Genomic DNA, 19,357 nt, shown 5'->3' on the forward strand with positions numbered 1-19,357 from the left:
TCAAGACAAAGGACAAGGAGGCTTCTTTACCCGTTAGGGTCCCAGGCAAAACAGACTCAACTTGGGGAGAAAAATAATGATTTCATTTCACATTAATCAAACACACACAGGACACAGACAACACACAGAGCAGGGCTTGCATATGTTACCCCACCCCTCCCTTCTTCCCAGGCCCAAATCACTTTGTTCCTGGTTTCTCTCCCTCCTTCCCCCCAGTGGCACAGGGGGATGGGGTTTAGAGTCAGTTCACAGGCTGATGGTTCCTACTGCTCCTTCCTCCTCAAGAAGAAGGATTCTTTACAGTCCTTCCCTGCTTCTCCACAGGGTCACTTCCATGGGAGAGAGTCTTCCACAAGCCTCTCCTTCATGAGTCCTTCCCACGAGGTCAGGAGCTGCTCCAGCCTGGGCTTCCCACAGAGTCACGGGTGCTTCAGGAACAGTCACCTCCCCTGGTGTGGGGTCCTCCACTGCTGCAGATCCAAGTCCATGGGCAGCAAGTCCACATTCGCCCCTCATGGCACCTTCAGGGAATGTTCCACCGCATTCCTCCATGAATGCAGGGGACAGCTGCCATTTCCCCATGGGCTGCAGGGAAACTTCTGTTTGAGTACCATCTCACCCCGTCTTCCTCACCAGCCTTGGGATCTTCACCCTGGCAACTGCTCTCATCTCTCCAGCACAGCTCTTTCTGCTTGACCCCTGCTCAAGTCTTGTAGCAGTTAGTTCACGTGTTAATCACGGAAGAGCATCTATTGTCTCTCTAATGACTCTGGCCTTGGCCACCTGAGCCAGGGAAGCTCTTCAGTAGCTTCTTACAGGAGCCACCCCAGGGGCCCCTCCCTCACTACTGAAACCATGCCAGAAATAAACCAGTACATTTATAAAAGAGAAGCTCTCCTGAGGATCTGAATTTTGGACTTGGGCATTAGACATGGCAGTTGGGGGACAGCTGAGCTTTACTGATCTCCTACATTATCTATTGCACATTTTGTTAAAGTATGCAATAAATAATATTACATTAAAGAGCTTCAGCCTTTTGTTATTATCATCTTACTAAATGGGCCTGCCATTCCATCTCTTCATGATTAAAGCTAACAGTCAAGTGTCTTATATTTCCTGATCCATTTGAGTGTCTATTTTGCTGAACTTGAATTGTTCATGATAGTGAACAATACAAAACTGCCTTAGTGTCTTTTCTTTTTCCATCATTTGTTTCAGAATCCTTTGTATCCCCTTGTTTTTACACTACTCTGTAAAATATTCTTCCACATTGAACTTCTAGATGTCACAAACAATTTAAAAACAACTACAGCTGAAGCTAATAAGGTAAAATTATTTTGCTTGATTTAGGAGTACACCAGTAATATTATCTTCCTACAGATGTTCACCTAAACTAGCAGGACGTTGTTCCTCAGCAGTCAAATATCTGAAATCCTAACAAAGTCACCTTGCACAGGACAAGTAGAGTTGAACTAAAGGAATTTTTCTGCTCTATGTGAAACCTCAAAGTCCTGAACCCTGTAGCTTGTAGATCCTTGTAGAAATAAAGATTTAAGACTTTGAAGTTGTCAATATATGCTGCAGAACAAAAGTGATATTAAAGTATTAATACTAAAATGTCATGATACTTCTTTTTAGATCTGTCCCATCACCTCTGCTTCCACAATTATAGCATAGTGTAACTTTGTCCTCTTCTGTGATCCAGACAGATTTCGCCTCCATTTTCTTCCCACAGCCACAGCATCCCATGTTACTCAGAAACAATTCGAGTGTACAAAAGACAGGATCCAACCATAGCATGCCAATACTTCTCTTTTCCTGTCCTACCTCTTCATTTCTTTATTCCAATCTACTCTGTGTGTTCAACCTAAAACTTTGTGCACTTCAGTGCACTATCTGTTTTATAACTAACTTGTATGCTGTTAAAACAAACAAACAACCCCAAACAAAACAAAACAAAAAAACACCAAACCAAACAGAGAAAAGTTAACTATAAATGAAATAATTATTCACATAGCTAAATAAGCTAAGGGAATCAGTCTGCTGAAACCAATTCCTGCAACCTTTCTTTCCCGGAGCAAAACAGTGAAGGCTCTAAAGCAACTTATTCTCCCCAAATGCCAGAATAATATATCAACATTGCATAGCTTATCTACTCAGCCAGTTTCCCCTACCAAGTTACTCCTTTTTAAGGAAGTTTTATTTAATATTTATATTGATTTCATGTAAATTTTTCATAAGTGTCAAGGTAGCAACAATCTTGGAATTAATTCACTGTAGTGTGAACCTTTGTTCAGCCTCAGTTTATAAGTTGCAGATAGACATTGTATCTCTACAGCTACATGCCACCTTTGTGAAGGACAATAGCAGCTCTCCATCTTCTAGTATCACTCTTTCTTCTCTGTTATCTGTGAAAGTCGTCATTTATGGAAGAAATAGCCATTTTATTCCCCTGCCCAATAGGCAGAGAAAAAATCAACTCAGATTTCTTTTTAAAAGAAATGTAATTTGTCCCATCTAAAGTGAGCCATCTGTAACGTGGATGTCTGCATCTGAATCAGTTACCTAAGCTTCTTCCACAGACATTGGAAAGAAACTGGCAACTACAGAGTGTGAGATTAATCTTTTTCAGACATCCATCTGAATCACCTACTAATGCTTGTTTTTCCTCACTTTATTGTGAAGAGATTTAATAGGCCTACTTCAGACAGACTATGTTGGAAATACTTACAGTGAGACAACATGGAACTGCTCAATACAACAAGGTTTTCCTACTTTATCAAGAAAATGTTAAGTCATAAATAGTAAAAATGTAATTCTGAACCCATGTTGGATTCAGAACACGTTGAGTTACCTTTTACTGCTGGGACTGTAGATTTCAGTTATTTTTGAGTTATAACAACATCCACAAAATCAGAGCCAAGTATTAGATTCCCTTACTCTACACAACAGCAATTGACCACATTCACTAGGTTGGACGCTCTGAAGAGATTAGAGTTGACTGCAGAAGCCAAATCCTAACAGGCTTTGCTGAGAATTTGCTAGTAGGTTTAGAAGAAGAAAAAAAAGTACATCACAGGTGAAGATAAACTACTGAGGGTGATTTGGATAAACTAAATACTTGGAGCTCTCACTTTCCTTAGTGTTTTGTAAATGAAACCACTCTGATTTGTGGCTCTGGAAATATATCAAGCCTAAAGTTTATATTTTGAAAGATGCCATATTTAATTTTTTCTTTAAAATAAAAATTTACATTGCTCTCAAGCATTATTTAAGATGTGAGTTAAAGACTAGAGACCATAATATTGGGTGGCACAGTCTGAAGCACTACTGTGTTTCTATGTAGGGAAAATACTGATTAAAATCTAAACCAAAATATCCATGAACCATGCAAAGTGGCTCCCTCTCAGTACTCCCTCTGTTAATGTGATGATCATCCTGAAAAATCTCCTGTTGGAGACCTTCCTCCTCACTGCAAAGAAGAAGTACAGGGGATAACTATTAACCTGGTCACTCTTATAGCAAGGATGTTGGTTAACTTCAGTCACTTGCTTCCAAGATGTTGATGGTATTGTCAGTGAAGGTAATTTTCATCTTAAAGTAACCCTGAACTCCCACTTTTTCAGTATGAGGCATGCAAATATCTCTTGAACAAAACAAATGAGAATCAAGTTTAGTTTAGAAGCTTTGGCTTTGATGCTGCAAAATTTCCTTTCCAAAATCAAGAGGTGTTTAGAACTCAATGGGCAATGGTCATTAACACCATTTCCAAAGGAAATAATAATGTAAATGTCTTGCAGTTCCTTGCCAGTAGCACATCTGTATGGCAGGATTCAAGCTTTACCGTTAGTAGGTGTAACTAAAACCAGCACTGCATCTCTAAGAGGCAGTACAGTTCACTAGAGACCTGAGTTGTAGCCTAGGCTGTCCCATTGATCTGACTGGGTCACTTCATCCCATTTGTCATCTTCTTTCTCCTTGTTTCTTCAGACTATGTATGAATGCTGTGGCAGGACAGGGCTAAGAAACCTGTTAGGGGAATTAACCCACAGTTTGGGTTGCTGATGGCCATGTAGCTTCCTCAGGAATGAACAAGGAGCAGTCTATAAGATGAATCAGTTGTTCTGGTAGCAGCAGTCTTCTCTCTGGCCATTCTGGGATGCTGCAGCCACTACCTGACATACGTAGGGACACCTGTGGGCATGGGAGGGGTACAGGCTATGGGGCAAGGTCATGAAAGCCACCAGAAGTCAGGTGGCCCACCTAGCTTGTGCTCTGTGTTATTCTGGCCTCCTGTAGTTCAAATAGGTGGTAGTTTATGAACAAAACATCTGACAAATGCTGAACCTTCCCTGTAGGAAATGTTTTACTCCAGCCTCAGGAAGCTTGAACTGATTCCTCTGCTACACATGGCCCAGGTACCTCCAATGACATGTGTGTTGTTCCTGAGCTGAATTCTGTATTTAATCAGTCATGTAAATCATATTGATTTCCATGTATCGATACTTACACATGGTCAAATTTGTGGTGAAGGATTATATTGGAAAGAAGGCTAACCTTGAAGACAGATGCAAAAGTTCAGAACTTGCCTCTCTAAATGTCAGAAAAGGACAGACTATTTAGGCTGAGCAGAAAGAGCTAGTTTAGCTCCAAGAAGCCAGTAGTCCGACATATGTTCAGTAGAACTAATAAGGAAAACAGAATTTTCATTCACAGGAAATCCCAGCACATCAAAAATAATACTATGCTCTTAGTATAGAGGAGACAGTTACAAGCTCTGCAAAATAAATAAATTAAATAAATAAATATATTTTTTGTCTGAAATAGTTTATTGAAAACACCACCAAAACATATGGAAGAAATAAAAACATTTAATTTATAAAAACTGCAATGCTAGTATATGTATGTTGAATATAATATATGGTTATATCTAGTTATATGCTTATTTTAAGAGAAATATGTAAACATAATAAGTAACTGTTATAACCTGTGAGTTTAACATAGTCACATTGAAGGAAATTGTTTTGGAGGTACTGAAGAGAAGCTAAAAAGTAGAAATCACTTTTTTCTCTTGTTTCTCATTTTATTTTTATTAAAAAGTCAACTGTTACATTGAGAGCATTTTGTTCAGCTGTGGACTTGAAACCTTCTTTTCTTGGCTGACAAGTTTTTCCTAGAAGCATCAAATCCTTTTCCCTGGCTTCTCTGTGCAAATAAGTCACTGGATAAACATTAACTAATTCTTTTTGCCCAGCTCTTGTTCCATCACAAGTGTTGGAAAGGCAAAGGATACTTTTTCCTTGAGCACAATGGATTTGGTGGAACGTGATCAACCTGGACAGGAGCATCAAGCCAGCTTGTACCACCACAAAGTGACTAGAGAAATTCTGTGCAGCTACACTGATCTGAGAGTATTTGTCTGCTTAATATTTTTCAACAGTTGCCTGCAAACATCAACATAAAAGGGGAGAGGTCAGTTTGGGTGTACAGGGAGAAAAATACCTCAAAAGCAATCCGTGGCTGTTGAAAGAGATTGTTTGGTTTACTTCAAACAAACATTTAAACCTCTGGATTTCAAGATTTAGTCTGCTTGATTAAAAAATGCAACAGCTTCATAAAAGCCGTATTTTTATCCCTCTCATTTAATACTCAATTAAAATGTTACATGCACACACCTGAGTATGTGCACATGTTTTCTCTCATGCATTTTGAAAACGTGTGGGTATATGGCTAACAGGCCACACAGAGAATTCAGCAGGGGTCTTCCTGCCTCTCTCCTTTTTTTTCCCCCTTTCTTATCATGGTTAGAGAAGGAGTAGATGGAAGAAAATTATTTATAAAAGGACAAAGTTGTAAAATTTTTCTTTATTGCCCAGAGCAAGATCACTTTCTTTATAGCCTCAGCTGACTTCATCTGAATTAACAATTACTTGGTCTCCTGCCCATGACTGGGGTAGTGCCTCAGTGCTACCCAGTGCCCGCCCAGCACATTGTCCTGCCTGTTTCTGTTACAAACACAGTGTGTCTGCAAAGTGCAGAAGCTGGACAGCTCAGAATTAACAGAGGCAGTTTTGCAAGTTATGTAAAATGACGTGAAAAACCCTCATGAGGAAGAAAGGCACAACATTGTCTTTTATGAAAACACAATCAAGGGTCATATAGCCTTAGAAGAGATCCAATGCATAAACCGTAAACTACAGTTAAATACTATGGAAAAACTGACAGCTCCTTTATTATGAAGGTTTAGAGTCAGGTCTGGTAATGGAACCGTTCTCTCATCATTGTGGAGGCACATAATGTTATAACACTGTTCCTAAACCTGGAAAAGATCAATTGTAATGCCCTTCACATAGTCTTATTTCATTAATAAGCACAGATGCTAAAATCTTGGCCCAGATAATAGCAGATAGATTAACTAAATGACTCCCACGCCTAGCAGCTTTTAGACCAAGTAGGATTTGTATGTGGGAGTTGAGCTCAGGAGACTATTTAGCCTTCTGTATTACGTGAAGTATTTGAGAAAGTCAGATTTAACAGGGCAAATTGAGAGCAAGAAAAAGCATTTAGCAATGTACAATGGCTTTCCTTTCACAGCATTAAAAAAATCAACTTTGGAAGACAATTTATTGCCTAAATTAAAACTCTTTGTACCTCCCTGCTAGGTAATGCTTAAAGGATGTAATTAATTTTCCTCATTCAGTGCAGACTGGGAAAATGAAGCAAAGCTGTCACTTACTCAGTATAGTTCAATTGGATGGTCATTTTTTTAGCAGTGCCATGTGTAGAGTCTGGCATCAAGGAAAAAGCAGTAGCGTGAAGAGTCACTAAAGGGTTTGATGCCTTTTGGATTTGAATTCCTTGAGAACTCTATGCTTGGAATTTATGAATAAGGAAATGCAGGGGCAGTCTGACTGTAAGAGTATTAGGGAATCTATTTAGCCACTTATATGGTTATTTAGCCTTCTGTGCTCCTTAAGGAGTTCTTGGAAAAGCAAAAGGAGAAAATACAAGACACAGTGATGTTTGTTATTGCATGTTACCCTGGAGTATCTATGGAATTAAGACCAATGTCCGAGTCTAATAATCCTTTATGACATACACTGAGACACAGTCCTTGCTCCAGTGAGTTCACTTTCTAACTAGAGAACAGAGTTGTTAGAAAGGGAGGAGACAATAAAGGGACTTAGTTGCCCCAAAACTCTCCACTAACCAGCATCAAAGCTGAAGCTAAAACCTAAATCATAAGTCCCAAGCCAAGTCTGCAGTAACTCCTGGGAACACTCAGGCTCATGCCCCTGTTCTGGGCATCACTGAGGCATCACTACATCATCCCTTAGTTTTCTTCCAAATATGTAGATCTGTTGCAATCAGTTTTTACAAGTCTGCACAGTCACTGCAGGCTGCAAGCAGGGATATTGAAATGAGTGGCTGCTACACCTGAGAGTTGTAGTGCCATTCAGAGGGACCTCAACAGACTGGAGCAAGGGGCCAACAGGAACCTCATGAAGTTTATCAAGTGCAAAGTCCTGCATCCTATACATAGAGGTTTTGCTAAGTTGCTAAGGGAAGAGCAAGAAATAAGGCTCAATCTGAACAAAATTAACTCTGGGTGCAAAGGATGGTGTTAACAGGTACAGTAACAAGTAGCATTTTAATTACTCCAGCAAATCTCTCTAATTTACATCCATCAATACTCTACAGCTGCTGGTAGCTAGTGGTACGTGGAAAGCGTTGTTCTACTCCTCCATCATCCCCCAGCACTGAAAGGACCTCGTGCTGTGGAGGTGTAAGCTGATGTAGTACCGGGAAAGTGGACAAGGTTTGGTTACACTTGCTGAATACTCAACCCATCCTCTTCCCAACTGTAGACATACTGCTAGAGCTGCACCCTAGAATAAGGCCTGTAGGGCAGGTACAACACACAAAGCTGATAAAATGTGCTAGCTTCAGTCCTGTCATCCCCAAGATGTCACTTCAACCATCTTGGCATGCACAGGCAGTAAGCCTGACACTAAAGCTCCTTGCTGCAGGTGACACATTCTGAGCATGTCTGACACTCCACTGGCCAGATCAGAGAAAAACAGCCTGTCTCTATGTGAGTTTGTATCCCTTTATCCACAGTCTGCAGTTAGGCACAGCCAGTCAGAGTAATGCAGCCAGGCACTCAATTCCCTCAGTCCCCACTGAAATCAATAGCAGCTGGGGGGGCTCAACGGGTTTTTGGAGTGAAGGATGAACCCCCTTACAGGAGCCAGCTCACAGAATAGCAAACTTTGACAGAGGATGGCTGTACGGTCCATGTAACAGCAAACGGCTTAAACAAGGAATGGAAAAAAACAGTTATAAAATCCAGAATTATATACCTCATCTTTTACCCAGTCTCCTCTGTCTTCACTAAGATTATCCTATCCAGTTCAGGGGAAAATCTGTTCAAGAGAAATTTTCACTCACTGCTTACAAATATTATTTGTCCAAGACTGTAAAGTGTGATAACAGTAGCTATATTATTCATTAATATAGGTATTTGGGAAACACTTCTGAAGAAGAAAAGCTCTGTGAGAGGTAAAGCACAAAATGTTCACTTTGATTACCTGTAAAACATGGTTTAAACCTTCAACAGTAAATATTGTTACACGAAGATTTGATGGAAATGGAACTGAAACCCTGAACTCACATTCACTGATAAGAATGTTCAGAACAAGCTAGAAAATTGACATATTTTGGTTTCTAATAAACCAAAGATCTTTCTAATAAGACAACCCATATGGAAGAGAGGGTAAGAAACACCTAGTGAAATAAGCAATTTACCTGAAATGCCAATTAATACAATTACAGGTTTCAGAAAAAGTTTCTTACATTGGTAAGTAAAAAAGATTATAAAAACATTTAATTTTTATTAAATTCCAGTTAGAACTGTAAAGGAATATGTTGTTGTTGTGCTTGTTTTTGTTATTATTATTATTGTTATTGTTATTTTACATCTTCAATATATTTGCAAGTGTTTAAAAATGCTAGAAGTGGAAATTAAAATGAAATGTTTTAACCCAAAATAATTTCTTATTCTGAGTTAACTGTCTTCTTAAAATATGAGCAACAAAAGAAATGAATGGGAATAGCAAACAAACAAAAACCCAAATAAAAAGGCAAAATTGTAGCACGTAATGTAAAACATAAATTCTGAGGTCTGTCTATATGTGGTTGGTTGGTTTTAGTTTGGAAGAAATGTGAAGTCCATCCAAAGCAAAGTTAGTGTCCAGAAGATCCCAGTGGCAGAGGAAGACAGGGACCTGCATGTGGTTCATGGCCTGCACAGCTGGGATCTGCTTGAGCTCTGCTAAACCTCCGGCCATTCCAGGCAGAGAGGAACTGCAAATGAAGCAAACTCCAAAGATGTGGCTTAGTCCGCTTAGGCTGCACAGCCCCAGCTGGGAGCACATCTGGCAAGGACTTGTGAGAAATATCGATTCCATTTGCCCTCTGTGGGTGCACCTCCATAGGCAGCATAGTGTGGATTTAAGTCTAATCTCAAGTTCTGACTGTTCTCCTGCTCTGTTTGTATGTAGGCACACACTCCATGTGGATGCAAGCCAAAGTCCAGAGTGCAGTAGAGTAAGAGCCAAGAGGAAGGCCCAAGTGGGACTGAACAGAGTGGGCAGCAGTACACCAGGAGACACCTTCTCCTCAGCTCTTCTTGAGCGCCACAGAGAATGCTCTGAGACTGACCTGCTGGGTCAGAAGCAGCAGGTGGAAAGAGTGGCCAAGAGTGAATTTCGCCTTTGTAGTGGATGCACCTTTTTCAGTCACAAGGACAAGGACAAGAAGGTAATCACAAACATTAACATGGATTTACCAAGGGCAGATCATGCCTGTCCAACCTGATTGTCTCCAGTGATGAAATGTCTTCTTATGCTGATGAGGAGAGAGTGGTGGATAAAGTATACTTGATTTCACTAAGACTCCTGACCCATCTCCACAGTCATCTCATCGGGAAGCTGAGCATTTATGACCCATGAGATGTCATGAAAGCTGCTTGGACTGTCGATCTCCAGGGCAATATCTTAACAAGCAGGTGGTGGCCAGTAATAATTAACATCAATGATCTGGATAATAAGACAGAACGAAGGCTCAGCAATCTTAAAGATGCTAGGAAATAAGGAGTAATTGCCACATTGAAAGGCAGAGCCTCACCCAAGATGGACCTTGATAAACCTGAAGATAAGGCTAGCAAAAAAAATGCTACGAATACCAACAAAGGAAAGTGTCATGTTCTGCACTTGGCTGGGACAACCCCAAGCATCAGTACACTGACTACCTGGGCAAGCTTGGTGAAAAGGATAAGTAGACACCAGACAGAATATGAGCTGAAATGATTCCTGCAAATAAGGCAAATCACATACTGGGCAGCACTAAGAGGAGCATGTCCAGCAGATCAAATTATAGTCTTCCTCTGCACACCTGGAATACTGTGTGCCAATGTGGATACCTCCCACCACGAAGTTCAAGAAAGATGTGCAGAAACTGGAACTGATCTGGCGGAGAGCCACCAAAATGGTCCCGGGGATAGGGGAAATAACATACAAAAAAATTGGAAAAACTGACCTTGTTTTATCTGATGAAGAGGAGGCCATGGAGTGAATACTCATAACATGAAACAATTTGAAAGGTAACAAAGAAGTAACAAAAACAATGTAGCCAAACTCTTCTCAGTAGCAGTCGATGGTATAATGGTGGGCAAAGTTCACAAAATGTGGCTTGGGAGGTTCAGATTGGACATAAGGAAAAGCTTTACTTGGAGAGTAGTACTGGAGCAGGTATTAGGAGATGCTGCATAATCACCCTGCTTGGGAATTTTCATGAATTGACTAGACAAAACCACAGCTGAGAGCAGATGTTGGCAATAGTCCTGTAAGAGAGAGAGGCTGGTCCCAATTAACTCCAATTGGTTTCTTTGTGATTCTGTGAAACCTATTATAACCTCAAATTAATTTCATTCTGTAATAATTGCTAATAAAGAAAACCCACTGATTGGTGACTTTACATTGCTATTTATAGAAAAGGTAATTGCCACATTTGTTTAGCTTTCTTTTGTCTAATGATCATTTAAGCTATTTATTTTGCTGCTCCACATACTTCCAGTTCAATTGATAAGTGCATATGACTATATTTAGCAAAGACTGTGACTGTATTAACAGCCTCATCCACTCTACAGGGTTATCTTTCACATGAGACAGCACATCGTGGTCCTGATGACTCATTGCCATTGAAGATATTTCTGTCCAAATTACTTCTGTCACTTCACATGGTTACTGAATGAGCCTTCATCTCTTCTCATCAAGTGTCACACACAGCTATTGTTTTCATATGTATTACAAGTTGCACAGAGTGGCCCCAATTTAAACAAAAATCTCATTAGCGGGGAGCAAAATAGTCTATGGAAATGTAAAGTGGGAGAAGACACAGAAAGGCAAAGGAACAAAACCACACATATGGACATCTGCTCATGTTTCCTGATGTTTTCTGAGTCCCAACAGAGAGTTCCCTCTCCACAAGACCATGTAATCACTGATGATGTTGATGTGAAGTAACTGCTATACTTCTCTCCTGAGCTGTCTTTCTCTCAGCAGAGGATGAATTTTTGTGCAGTCTGTTATAAAACAGCATGGGATTCTCTGGGAGGCAAAGAGTAAAATTCGTTGTAAACTTGGAGGAACTGACTTGAGTGCTGAAGCACTTATTATGACCTGATTCAGATCTAAAGAATCTCTCCAACAAAGGAGGCTCTTCTGCCAGTGAAGCACAATTTGAGATTCATAGCTTGTATACACAGGGAAAATTACCATCATAATTATGCCAGTATAATTATACTCGCTTAGCTATGCCAATAAAATTTTCCCTCCATGGACACTGCTGTACCAATATAAAAATACTTCTTTTCTGTGGAGATCATCTCAACATTATTTAAATCAGGACATTTATCTTAAGATAAGAAGGGCATGGGAAGCTTAACTGGCAGGATATACTGGGACAACCATTCCAGTACAGTTAGCCATTTCCATATAGACAGCTTTCAGTTGTTCACAGGAGTGTGAGATTGTGTCTTCTTGATGAAAGCTCTAGGTTTAAGTGTTTTCACATTGCTTCACCTACTGAAGTCAGAATAAATAATATAAAAGAGAATCAGCTCAGTAATAGGATCTGATAAGCATGTATCTCTGCTCAGCAAATTGCTGTGCTTGCCTCATTAGGATTAACCACCCTGCAGACAAAGAAGCCAAGTCACAGCTTCTAAGGATGCAGTGCCAGATGGAAGTTCCTATTCAAAAAATGTCTCAGGAGATGTCTTGGCATCTGTTATTAGAGAACATTATGGGTAAAACCTTAAGAACCAACCCTAAAGAGGGGCAAACTGATGCCTGACTTGAGCTGGTTAAGCTTTTGTGAGAGTCTCCTAAAGAAATTCTAGAAGTTAGTATTTTTTAGCTGAGCTATTGCATTTCAAACGTATGTATTATTGAGCCCTGTAGCCTGATGAAAATCTGTTTAGCTGGATCTTCATGAGAAAAACCTTCAGAGTCTTGCTGTTAAAGCTTTGTTGGCTCAACTCTGATCTGTACTTAGCAACAGAGATTCACAGCTCTTTATGATCAATCATGTTAAGAATTTTATTAGGCCATGAAAATCACTTCTGTAATGTTTGAGAGAAATAAGCAGGAAGAACACTGGAACCACTGGGCTTTCCCAGTTTTTGTAGAAAACATGCTGATACAAGCCTGAAGGTGTCATGACATCCACCATTCCCTGATATCTGCACTACCTTAACCAGCAATTCTAGGGAGGTACTTCTGAGACATGCAACTCTCTTTGCCCTCTGTGGGTGCCTCTACACAGACAACATAGTGTGGATTTGAGTCTAATCTCAAGTTTTGGCTCCTTTTATTAGTACACACTCAGGTTTGGATTTAAGCCAAGGTCTAGAGTGCAGTAGAGCAAGGGTCAAGGAAACACCTTTTCCTCAGCTTTTCTCAAGTGCTAGTGAGGGCTCCAAGCCTGGGCTGCAACAGGACTACCATCCAGCAAAGCAGGAGGAAAAGGAGTAGCCCATGGGGTCAAACATATTTAAATCCACTTTCCAGTTAATCCTTTTGTGTCAGACACAACCTGTGAGATATGGAAGAATGAAAAACAAGGCACTGAATGTGCAACCAAAACCTGTCTCCAACCCTTGTGAAGTACAATTGATGGATCTCACTTAAAGGCCCAGCTGACAAAGAAGGAAGCACTCAGATTTACTCACCTGAGTTTAAGAAAATAGTATCTCACTTCCTTCAGCATTATCACTGTAGGGACTGACCCACAGAAGTGAATTATTGGCTTTCCAGAAGCTCCCCATGGAGGACAGCCCAACTTTCAGGACATGCTAAATTCCTCACCAAATGAGGCATCCCTAGTCCCTTGTGTAATTCATGATCAAGGACTCCTCCATTCGGGACTGCTCAGCCACTAGATGTCTCTGCCTACTACAGGGCAAAGCAGAGAAGATGAACTTCAGGCCAAATCCAAGGAAAGCCTCCCTGTTTGTCTGTCAGATCTCTGCCTGGGTGATGTAGCAATGGAATTATTTTCAGTTGCTGACAGACTGTGCAGTTGTGAGCATACCTCAAGAGCGTGTTCCTTGCATGTCCTGGCTTGATTTATTGAGCTGGAACTTGGGAATATCCACAGAAAAAGTTGGAAGAAAAAAACTGTCCTCTTAAATCTCTGAAGGCACAAATCTGCACTGCAGTTTCTTCGAAAGAAGCTTTCCTAAACTGACCAGCTTCATCATTCAGAGTGGAAGAAAAGTCTACAGCAAAGGCTCTTACCTGTTCTTTCCATTGGATAGGTCATAAAAGGACAGCAAGTGTTCCTTCGGATCCTTTCCCTGTGTTAGTTTTGCCATGCATCATCATATACACTGTTATGTTCTAACAACATTGTTGTGCTCAGGACTTGTATTTAGCTCATCAGCACTTTGGGGCATGTAAGGTCAAGAGCTATAAAAATAGGTTGTGCAAATCTGATGGGGTCTGCAACAAATGCCAGCCTGTGACCTGACTGCAGAGGTAGAAATCAATAGATGAGGAATGTGTTTGAGTGGCTGCAGGCATCTTTTATCTTTGGCCTGATAAACAACCTATTTGGCTTCTGAGAACAAAGCTTGTACCACCACACAAGCGCTGGGGACCCTGGGCACAAGCATAAAGTTGGGGGGGGAAATCTTGTTTTTTTTCCTCCTCTGAAACACAAACACTGTACTATAGACCCAGCTCCACAAGTTACTGACTTCAGAACTAGCCTGGCAAACTGTGCTAATCTAGAGAGTGAAGAACTTCAACACCCATGCACAACTGTGGATGTCAGCTTGGAAATGCTCTTTTAAAGGACATAGTTTTTTAGAAGATTAGAGCAAGATAGATGTGTCAAACTGGACACCCATGGAAGGAGAGCTAAGTAAATCACACTTTTGACAAGCCTACCCAGAGACCTCATTCCCATTTTATGTTCCTAATCCCAGCTTGCTTGTAAGCACACAAGGCAGTACATGATGGGCCTGATCTGCAAAAAACAATGCATTATATTTGCAAACAGAAGTTCTCTGGTGGCATTAGGACCACCACGTTCTTTCACAGAAAGCTTTACATGTGTCAGTGAAGAGATTAAAGTGTCAAATAAAAAGCTGGTACTTTAAAAGAGATTTCCAATAGTATATCTAGTTACTCATCACTGACTCAGCTCGATAATGTAAAGTCAATGAGAGAAGTTGCCAGCATTCCTTTGTGTTATAATCATTAAAGAGCAACCGCCAGCGTTCCCACACTTTCAACTTCTGCAAAATTGTTGCTCTTTGCCCTTTACCACATCTGTGTTTGCATAACCAAGTGGTGTACAGCTTGTCAACACCTCTATGACTTACCTTCCTCCCTCCAGGGTTTTGTTTATGTGTCATCAGAGCAAATCCACTTCTGAGGATTTGAACCTCCTTCTCCATGGTGTACAAAAGGGATCGATAATTGCCATATTAATTCTCAAGCATGAGTGCTGAAGGAATGAAAAAAGCCTGTACAATCAAATCCAATTTTAGGAGAAGCAACTCAGCTAATTGCCTCATCCCCTGGACTGTGGGGCTTCCTTTCTGGTTATGTTCAGTGTCAAGGAAAACCACCCAGTACGTAGGCAGGCAGGCAGAAGACACCAGTGCTTAGCCTCCAGCTAGGGTCACTGCAAGTCCAACACCGGTTCCATCACTTCCATTAACATATGTGTTACAGTGCCTGAGGGCTCAAGTCATGGAGTGTAGAAACATGCCACCACTGCTAGCCAGAGAATTTTGGTCATGTCTGTCTTTGGTGGAATTTGGGTGCCTAGGGCCACATGGAGTCACCTCCTTTGTGCCCAAGTCCCTGTACTCTCGCATTGGCATCTGTCAGCAGCTCCCTGCTCTGTGCCTTGTTTATATCCACTGAGTCACTTCTCACCAAGTAGGTATGGGGATTGCAATTAATTTAGGCCATCTGTTAAAACAATGTCTAGGTCCAAAGTGATGGTCTGGTCCGGTATTCAGGACTGTGGGATACTGGAGGTAGAGAAAAATCTATTCAGCTTCTAGTGCTCAGAGTCCTTGAGGTTTTTCAACCTTTTCTCTTACAAGTGCTCGGGAGCCGCCAGGTTTTCTCTAATAGGTGTTTAAATTGTTGCAGCTCAGAAGCAGACAATGAGGCTCTGACACACTACCTCAGAGAGGCCAGATTTATTAGATGTGCTGAGACTATGCCTAATACTGACAGCATCAAAACAACACTCACTCTTCTGACTCCTGCATACATCAGGACATTTAAAGGCCAGACTCTGGTGCCTGTCCAGACATATACTTTTGCCTCCTATTTCCCAGAAGTTTGCTAGATGTCCACTTAACGTCTTTCAGAAATGAATCACACCTATAAATGTACAGTAAAGCCACTATATTGGCAATAAGAAGCAATGCACTCCTCTGTTGAGCACCTAAATTGTCCACTGCCTGTTTGGGGAATGCTAGGTGCCCAGCTTAGTTGGCATAATCACCCTGATGGATCAGGTACTTCCTAACTTTATCATACTTAAATTTGATGTCCGTGGTAAAGCCCTTTGAACATGGATTTTATGCCTTATTCAACTTGCAACAGATTGTTCAAGCACTGGAAGTTCTACATTCAGTCCTTGGTAAGTAAATACAGGAAAGCTGGGATGTTTTCCTTGAACCTCAGATTCGAAACAACTTTTAGGGAAAACTTTCCTTGACAGCTCAACTACAGCTACTATTCACAGTACTACCTGCTTCAACAGCAAGCAGACATTTTCTGGACTTGATTTCTAAATGCTATTTTACCTCCTCTCTAAATTTCCTTTTTTGATGTTACATAGGATATTTGCATAAAATTGAGGAACTGAGCCAAATACTTCTCTTACCACTTCAAAGTTACTGACCTCCATGAAGCTGGACTGCTGTAAAAGAGGAGAAAGTCTGATGCAATAGGGCAGTTCAGTATAATTATATGTCCACTGTCCATCACCACCAGAAACCAACTAGCTGCACTTGTGTCTGCCCAAGCCCAAGGTAAGCTTGGACTCAGCACCATACCAACAGTGTCAGGCATCTTCTAGATCATAGCTGATTCATGCCCTACTGGCTAGAAGCATAGCCAGAACTTACTTTCATCTGTCTACAACAGACTCTAGTAGGTGCTTCCTAAAGATGGGGTTTAGACAACAATTTAATACAAAGGAAACCACAGTACATTTCTTACACTTTTATATCCAAGCTGCTGGGAATCCTACTTACTGTTTGAGCTGTGATATTACAGAAGGTTGCAGTCAGGCTGGGAGGCAAACTAAATGCTGGAAGCAGTTATGAATCTCAAATGGCAGTTTTGTTCTGGAGGCCAGGAGAACTGCTCTGTTCAGTAACCAGGAGAAGAGACAAGTGGCTGAAGCAGTTGTGTTTCTCCACATTCCTTAAAACAGGTCATCCTGGTTGATGTCTCAAGGCTGTCACACAAGCAACATCTTGGTTTTTGAAACAGGAGAGGCTAGTTTCCTTTCTCTCATTTTAGTAAATGTCCAGGTCTCTGTTCCATACATAAACAATAGCACATGGGGTGAGTGTGAAGTGCTGAATACCTCAGGTGTATTTCCTAGAAGACAGTTGAATGGTAAGTCCCTTCAGCCATCCAACAATGACAGGATTTCACATGACTGTACTGTTTTGGTGTACAGCATTCCTTTGACTGCACTACTGTGTTCCCCCAGCAATCAGTCGTTAATTCCAATCTGTGAACACAGTTCAGATTGATCTTAATTAATCTGATTCATACTATATTAATGCTCAATTTGTCAGTGTATTTCAATATGCGCAATCATACTAACAATAGATCTGGACTTAGATTTGAATTAGATCTCAGTTTATGGTACAGGCTGCATGGTAGGAGATCAATGTGAATACTTTGACCAAATACACCCCCTTTGATGAAAATTAGAATCCAGATTTTCAAAGCACATTTTCATCAATGTAAGTTTGGGGATAGGAGTGTTACTGATTCAAATCCTGATACAACTGCATTTGTTTTCAATTAAATTCAGGTAAGAGAACTTCTGTGAATGAGCAAATAGATCAAGCCTACAAAGTTTGATTCTAAGAGATTTTTTGTTTGGTTGGTTGTTTTCTTTAATATTCCAATAGACCTTAATAACCCCAAAATCTTCTCATGATCTGTGAGCCTGGAAACTCAGTACTGTGGTCAGTATAGCTCCACTACCTACTTGCCTCTGAGATCACTTGATCTCAGAGGGTTGATCTCTCTTTGAAGCTTTCAGTCAAAGACACTTCTGGCATTTTAACATTTTAAATAGATTAACCTCCTAATTAACTGCAAATGAATTATTTTATTTTTCCATAGCTTCTTTGAATTCTACCAGGTACCCTACATCCTGGTATTTCAGGATGTGGTCTTCATGTGCCATAGAATCATAAAACGGTCGAGGTTAGAAGGGATCTTAAAGATCATCAGGTTCCAACCTCCCTGCTATGAGCAGGGACACCTCCCACTAGACCAGACTGCACAAAGTCTCATCCAACCTGGCCTTAAACACCTCCAGGGAGGGGGCTTCCACAACCTCCCTGGGCAACCTGTTCCAGCACCTTACTACCCTCATGGTGAAGAATTTCTTCCTGATGTCTAACCTGAATCTACTCTCTTACAGTGTAAAACCGTTACTCCTTGTCTTGTCACTGCCCTCTCTGGTGAAAAGCCCCTACCTAGCTTTCCTGTAGCCCCTTCAGGTACTGGAAGGTGCTATCTATAAGGTCCCCAGATACTTCTCTTTTCCAGGCTGAATAACCCAAACTCTCTCAGCCTGTCTTCATAGCAGAGCTGCTCCAGCCATTTGATCATCTTCATCGCCCTTCTCTGGACCCTCTCCAATAGCTCCATGTCTTTACTGAGGGCACCAGAACTATACACAGTATTCCAGGTGGGGTTTCACCAGAGCAGAGTAGAGGGGCAGAATCACCTCCCTGGCTCTGCTGGCCACACTTCCTTTGATGCAGCACAGGACGTGGTTGGCCCTCTGGGCTGTGAGTGCACACTTGGTGGCTCATGTTGAGCTTCTCATCAACTCCCACCCCCAAGTCCTTCTCCTCAGGACTGCTCTCCAGCCGTGCTTCCCCCCAGCCTGTATTTGTGCCTGGGGTTGTGCCAACCCATTTGGAGGACCTTGCTCTTGGCCTTGTTGAACTTCATGATGTTGGCATGGGTGCACCTCTCCAGCCTGCAGAGTCCCTCTGGATGGCATCCCTTCCCTCTAGGGTGTCAGTTACTCCACACACCTTGGTATCATCAGCAAACTTGCTGAGGATGCACTCAGTCGCACTGCCCATGTCTTCAACAAAGATGTTGAACAGCACTGGTCCTAATACTGACCCCTGAAGGATACCAGTCATCACCTGCCTCCATTTGGACATTGAGCCATTGACCACAACTCTCTGGGTGCAGCCATCCAGCCAATTACAGATCCACTGAGTGGTCCATCTGTCAAATCCATGTCTTGTCATTTTGGAGACCAGGATGTCATGTGGGACATTGTCAAATGCCTTGCACAAATCCAGGTAGATTACATCAGTTTCTCCACCATTATCCACCATCTCTGTAGCCTTGTTATAGAAGGCCACCAAATTGGTCAGGCTTGACTTGCCTTTAGTGAAGCCATATTGGCTGTCACCAATCACCTCCTTATTTTCCATGTGCCTTGGCAGAATTTCCAGGAGGATCTGCTCCATGGCCTTGCC

Source organism: Apus apus, chromosome 2 (assembly GCF_020740795.1).
Source record: "Apus apus isolate bApuApu2 chromosome 2, bApuApu2.pri.cur, whole genome shotgun sequence".
Taxonomy (NCBI): domain Eukaryota; kingdom Metazoa; phylum Chordata; class Aves; order Apodiformes; family Apodidae; genus Apus; species Apus apus.